A 6,157-nucleotide genomic window follows, 5' to 3' on the forward strand; every position below is an offset into this window, starting at 1 on the left:
TTAAAATATATAGGGGTGAAAAAAATGACCAAATTACCCCTCAAAGACGGAGGTGGAATGCGAAAAACTGGGCACAAAGGCTATAGCAAGGTGGTGCCTTTCCCAGAGATTTTTCTAGCTGGGCGGCGCCTTGCTATTGAGGGAGGGGGCTAAGGCTATAAGCTGGGCGGCGCTCCCTTATAGCCTTTAGCTATTGGTTTGAAATCCAAACGTGCCCTAAACAGATTTCGAAAATTCCAAAACTCACTCGAAATGTACTATTATTGACTTTCCCCATCGCAACGCAACTTAAAAATTGGAAAATGAAGGTCGGGAAGGTCGTCAACTAAATCTCCAAAATTTTAAGGCTTAAAATGAGACTAAGTGTTGAACACCTAGCTAAAATATTCTAAGTGTTGGACCTTCCAAAGAGATTTTAGGAGCTAAAAGAGCTGATTATCAACGTAAGATTTTGTGGGGTCTTACAGTGAAGTAGTGGCTTCCCAGCCACTCATGGAAGGAAAAAGAGGAAAATTTCAACCTGCAAATCTCTTTAACAAGGAATACAGCGAGAATTAAATTTTTTTGACGTTCTTTTGGAGGAGCAGAAAGAGGACCCAACCATTGATAAGATAATTAAGGAGAAGTAGGAAAAGAAGGTAAATTTATTTACTTGGTTCATAAATTTTACTCATAAATTCATGGCTTTAGATTTGAAATTGAGAGTTTATGAAGCGATAGGTTAAAGAGGGGTAAAAATATTCTTAATTCTCATAAACTGAGAGAGTGTATAAAATGGTTGGATTCTAACTTTTATACTTTCGGCTTAACCAAAAAATAGTATATAGACAATAAGGTTATTTGGGTTTAAGATATTGAGAAAAATCAATTATAAGATTGTTTTAATGGGTTGAAGCACAAATTTAGTATAAGTTGACAAATTGTTAGCCTCTAACAAAATTCCTATAGTTGGGTAGTTAAAGTAGTTATGTTTTAGCCTAAACAAAGAATTTAACACAACATTGATATGATGTGGCTATAGATTTGATTGAAGGAAGTCATACCAATTGTTGAGGTGGAAAATTTGATATTCTGACAAGTGTACTGTGAGTAGTAACCTTTTCATGATTTGTGCTTCTTAACTTGCTTATTTTATACATGATTTTGATGAAAGAAGAATTACTGAATGCTTTGAAATTGCATGTGGAACAAGTCTTTTACATGATATGATATTGAAATTGGGTATTGAGATGTTCATAAGACATATTTACCATTACTTGAGATATGATCACTGATGTTATCAAAGTTCTTCACTTACATAAGAAATAAGTATTTTTGACATGTGTTTCATTTAAGTTTATATGTAAATATTTTGATATGAACTTAAATGCTCTTTACTATTTTGAAAATATTTTCATATGAGTACCTACTATTTACAATGAAAGTATAAATGGGACTAGACCTTGATTTAAATTTTATAGCTAACGAAGAGTTCGTTATACCTAGTGCACCTTGTAGTTACTGATTATTGTTATAGCCCTCGCTAGTGGGAAGGTAGAACTAGTATACTGTTACTGATCTCCCTCGAGTAGGGACCTACTGATATGATATATGGCTCCTTTATGAGGGATCCACTGTTATTGGTCATTCGTGAAGTAGAATGCTACACTTGAAAACCTCCCAAATATGTAAAATTTGATATGATATAATGTTTATTGAGTTTATCACTGAACAATTGGTTCATCTTGCTTACACGAAACAAATGATATTATTTATTATTACTATTTCCTAAAAGAGTATTTATTTCATGATGTTTTATGACTTGTCCCCATTAAAACAGTTGTGGTTAAGTGTTATTACTCATTAAGCTAGTGTATCACTCCTCGCTATTATTTTTACAGAGAATACAAGTGATGGTGAGAATTTCGTTAGCTAGAGATCTTGAGGAAGAATATTCCTGGTGAGCCTCGCATTTGTTTGTGAGGCTAGCTAATTCATTTATTCTTATGGTCAATTATACTCATAGAGTCGCTCCTTAGTCATTTTTTTACTAGTCATGAGTATTCTTTTAGCATTTTGGACTTGTGAAGTATTGGACTTCCTATCATATTTTGGAGATGAATTTCATAGTGTAATTTGGTGGTATTGGTGCATTGTTGATGGTGTTACTTTAGGAAAAATTTTTGATAGACCCAAAAATAGGAAAAACTCTGCCCGATTTTTGTAGAATTTGACAAGGCTTGCTTTGGAGTCCTAACCTCCTTAGCATCGATCATGATCCTATTTTGGACCGTGATAGTCATAAAGGTACAAAGTTTATTTATGAAGTTCTATTTATTCCTAAAATAAATCATAATTTATTAAGCGTTGGACAACTTTTAGCAAATGGATTCAAATTGTGTTTTAAAGACAAGACGTGTTTGATCAGTGATCCTAATGTTCAGAAAATCTTTAGAATTAAAATATAAGGAAAATAATTTTCCTTGAATACATTGGTGGAGGAATAAATAGCTTATACAAATTAGTCCTCCATTGTGAAAATCTTATTTATAAAGTTTTATTTGTTCCTCAAGTTGATCAGAATTTATTAAATGTTGAACAATTTTCAGAAAATGAATTTAAATTATTATTTGAAGACAAAGCGTGTTTGATGAGTGATCAAAGTAGTCATAAATATTTAGAATTAAAATGCAGGAAAAAAGTTTTCTTGTGAATTTATTGATGAAAGAATAAATAGCTTTTACAAGTCAGTCCTCCGTTGCAAAAACGTGGCATAAAAGGTTGCGGCACTTTCATCATAAAGCTTTGTTGTTTGTGCAAAGGAGCAAAATGGTAAATGGTTTACCAAACTTGAATGCGCATCTCTCAAGCTATAAGGCTTGTTCGCTTGGCAAGCAGATTAGGCTTCCATTAAAAAGTTTCACATAGAGAGGTATAGAGAAGTAGTAGCTCATTCATACTGATTTCTATGGTCCACAAAGAACTCCATCGCTCCATGACAACATGTATTATATTATCTTCATTGATGATAAAACAAGAATGTGTTGGATTTATTTAATGAAGTTTAAGTCCAAAGTTGCTGGAATTTCCATGAAGTTCAAAGCTTGAATAAAAAATTAGAGTGGTTGCAAGATTTAGATCGTTAGATCAGATAATAAAACTGAATTTACATCAGATAGATTTAAGTTTTTGTGAAGAAGCTAAAATAGAGCACAAGCTCATTGTCCCTTATTCTCCACAGAAAAATAGAGTGAGAGAAAGAATAGAACAATCTTGGAGATGACTAGGTGCTTATGGCATTAGAAGAATCTACTGAAGAAATTCTAGGCAGAAACATCGAGCACAACTATTTTCTTGCTGAATAGACTGTCGATAAGGACATTGGAAAAAAAAGACTCTTTTTGAGGCTTGGTATGGTGTTAAACCTACTATAAAAAATCTCAAAATATTTAGATATATGTGTTTTCTTATGTTCCGTAGGTCAAAAGAGATAAGCTTGATGAGAAAACTGAATTGGGATTTTCATTGGCTACAGTTCAATATCTAAAGCTTATAGGATCTTTCAACCTCAATCAAGAAAGATTGTGGTAAATAGAGATGTTCAATTCCTTGAAGGTGAGCAATGGGACTGGAATGAGGAGTCTCAAGTTCAAAATGATGTTTTAAAATTTGATTATGATGAATTGCTAGATGATCAACCTATTATGGGAACATGATCACTTTCTAATAATATTTATCAGAGATGCAATGTTACTGTTTTTGAACCTACAGGATACGAGGAAGCAAAAATTGATCAAAAATGTATAGATATAATGTAGGAGGAGTTGGCCATGATAGAAAAGAATCAAACTTGAAAGCTAGTGAAAAGACCGCAAGACAGAAAAATTATTGGAGTTAAATAGATTTTTCAAACAAAATTTAATCTAGACGGATCGATAAATAAGCACAAAGCTAGATTGGTACTGAAAAACTATGCACAAGTTTGGGGAGTATATTTTCCAATACTTTTTCTCCAGTAGCTAGACTAGATATAATTCGAATGCTTTAGGCAATAACAGCACATAAAATTTGGAAGATTTTTCAAATGAATGTGAAATCTGCCCTCTTGAATGGTCTACTACGGAAAGAAATTTATGTTGAGCAGCCAGAAGAGTTCAATGTATCAGGACATGAAAATATGTTTATCTATTAGGGAAATCTTTATATAGGCTAAAGAAAGCTCCTGAAGCTTGGTACTGCTGAATGAATAACCATTTTCTAGACTTAGGCTTTGAAAAAAAACTTAAATGAATAGACTTTTTATTTCAAGAAAGTTGGCTCTAAAATTATTATTATTTCTCTGTATGTTGATGATTTACTTGTGATAAGAAAAATATAGCATTGATTGAAGAACTCAAGAAGGAGATGATGAAAATCTTTGGGATGACTTATTTTCTGAAAATGGAGATCAAGCAAATTCAAAATGAAGTCTTTGTTTGTCAAAAAAAATACATGAAGGAGATTCTAAAAAAAAAAATTAAATGCAAGAATGTGAATATTCCAATGAATCAAAAAGAAAAGTTGAAAAAAGATTATGGAGCTAAGCTAATTGATAAAGGAGTATATTGAAGCTTAACTGGGTGCTTGATGTATTTCACTACAACAAGACCTGACATTTTGTTATTCGTGAGTATTTTATACAGATTTTTAAATTGTGCAAGTGAGTTGCACATGATAGCTTCCAAAAGTGTGGTTAGGCATCTTAAATGAATTCTAGCCTATGACATCAAATTTAGCACAAGTTAGAATTTCAAATTTGTGGACATTTTGATAGTGATTGGGGCGGCTTAACTGGTTATATGAAAATTATTTCTTTTGGAATAGGGTATTTTTCATGGTGCTCAAAGAAACAGGATATGGTAGCACAATCAACAACTAAAGCAGAATTCATAGCAGCAACAACTACTGTTAATCAAGCACTATGGCTCAGGAAAGTTTTAATTGATCTGCAGTTGAAGCAAGAAGAAAGTACTGAGATCTTTGTGGATAACTGAGCTGTCATAGTCATGTCCAAAGATCCCATGTTTCATGAAAGGACCAAGCACTTCATTATCAAGTTTTATTTCTTAAAGGAGATGCAGAAAAATGATGAAGTGATTTTACTCAATTACAAAGTAGATAATCAAGTGTCGGATATTTTTACCAAGTCATTTCTTGTTAGCATATTCAAATTTCTTAGAGAAAAGCTGAAAAAATGTAGTTCCTGATTAAGAAGAAGATGTTGTTGCGTGTGTTTCAGTATCTATTAGGAACGGGTCAAAGTCCTCAACAGATTTTTAGGATATCAGTTCGTTTCTTTAGTCATTATCCTAGTATAGTTGCTCTTATTCTCTAGGCATGTACGTAATCTTTTAGCAATCCATTTTCTGTTTCAATTATACTGCTCCTCTATTTGTTTTGATAGCTTGAAGTTCAATAAAATAGTTCTTCCAATTAAATTCATTTTATTGCTTCATTTAATAACAGAATCGAATGCATTCTTTTTGTTGTGGCATACAACTAAAAAGTTTTCTAGTAGGTACAAATACAAAATATTTGCTAATATTTACCTCCATCCCTCTAGCACTCCTCTTCGCAACTTTTTATGTTGTTGCTCCAAATGTGTACTCATGAATCTATCAATAGTGTCATTTATGGATCATCAACACACCCGCTAAGAAAAAGTACGTAAAAGATACACCTCTATCATGCAGATATACTTAGATTGGATCAATGATTGATTTCTAGATTTCATTGTAAATTTAATTGGTTAATTATTTTCAATTACGTAAATAAAAAGTTTAAATCGCACTCAAAAGCAATGCATTTCTATAGAAACTTTTGTATCAGACCGCACTCAAATGTAAGGCATTTTCCAAGTTTTTACTATTGTTGTATATATAATTTAATTAATGTATACCCCTAAGCATGGGAGGAGTCACCTTTCATCTAGGAGGTTCATTCTAACTTCCTTCGACGAAAAATTATATTTTTTTTATACTATTTTTACATGATTAAAAATATTTTTATGTATATATAGTAGATATTGAATCTCCTTCGGCTAGTTCGTATGTTTATATCTGAATTCTCTCAATGAAAATTCTACCTCCGCTACTTCCCTTAAGAGAAATGTATACTGAGATAAATGTGCTTATCACTC

Source organism: Capsicum annuum, chromosome 1 (genome assembly GCF_002878395.1).
Source record: "Capsicum annuum cultivar UCD-10X-F1 chromosome 1, UCD10Xv1.1, whole genome shotgun sequence".
Taxonomy (NCBI): domain Eukaryota; kingdom Viridiplantae; phylum Streptophyta; class Magnoliopsida; order Solanales; family Solanaceae; genus Capsicum; species Capsicum annuum.